Raw genomic sequence first — 917 nt, 5'->3', positions numbered from 1 at the left:
TATTTGCCATTTGTTATTTCTGATAACTAGAAGTGGGTACACGACAGCCAGGAATAGCATTTCGTCTTCAAGCTGGACTCGGCTTGTCATGTCCCCACATTGGTTATGGAATAGTGATTGCAATGTCATTTTTTCATGGACAGACACGTGGAATAAACACTAGCCTGCCCACCCGAGCACTTGTTGAACCATTTTTGTTTCCGAGGTATCTTCTTCACGCGGGTGGCGATCTCTTTTTGGTAAGGTATCTCAGTACCAACTTAATAGTTGTATTCTCATTACAACTATTTTCAATTGCAATGTAGCTCCATATTGCTAGAGCGTTTAGGCAATGCACTTCATCCTCACGGTTATCTGACGCGTTTCCAAGTTTAGAGTAGCGAAACCCCGAGTCTTTCAATTCCACCAGTAACCTACGTGACTGTCAGTATGTTGAGTAAAAGTTGGGCCAGGGACCTTTAACTCGAAACACTTGAAACACAGAAAATAATACCTCGCCATGCTACCTTTTTAATTGAAATATCCTCACGCTTTTTATTTACCCCCTATAGCGGGTTTATATATTTCTCCAGCTGTCTTTATCTATTTGGGTCGTTCTAAGTTTGATGTCCAAAAGATTTAAAGAAAGGGGGCAAAAGCAGCACAACAAAGTAATAGAATAATTGTGGATCTTACTCATGGTAATAATCATGCCAACGTCCGATTTTGATAATGAAAATGGGTGCAGTTTGCTGCCAGTAAAGTAAAGCTTATCACCCCTGTCCTCGTTGGTATGTTCCGGTCAGCCGCGCGCGTATCACAATACGAACCCGTATGCAAAAACAATGAAAACAAATTTAGAAACTGCTAACTCGCTCTGGCAGATACCCATAACCCAAGGAAAGCAAAGCGTGTTCCTCTTTAAAATTCAATGACGA

The 917-nt window shown here is 41.2% G+C and overlaps 1 protein-coding gene across 1 annotated transcript in view; it reads left to right on the top strand.

Annotated features, from left to right (window-relative positions):
* The window catches only part of LOC118409546 (myosin regulatory light chain, smooth muscle-like), a gene marked incomplete in the record, with an annotated part of 5,589 nt that extends 5,413 nt beyond the window's left edge, over window positions 1-176 (top strand). The window contains 1 exon segment of the mRNA XM_035810648.1: window positions 1-176.
* Window positions 177-917: the final 741 nt, after the last annotated feature.

The sequence above is a fragment of the Branchiostoma floridae genome, chromosome 2 (assembly GCF_000003815.2).
Source record: "Branchiostoma floridae strain S238N-H82 chromosome 2, Bfl_VNyyK, whole genome shotgun sequence".
NCBI lineage: Eukaryota > Metazoa > Chordata > Leptocardii > Amphioxiformes > Branchiostomatidae > Branchiostoma > Branchiostoma floridae.
The sequence above is the reverse complement of the archived record's forward strand: the minus strand, read 5'-3'. Positions and strand labels throughout refer to the sequence as shown.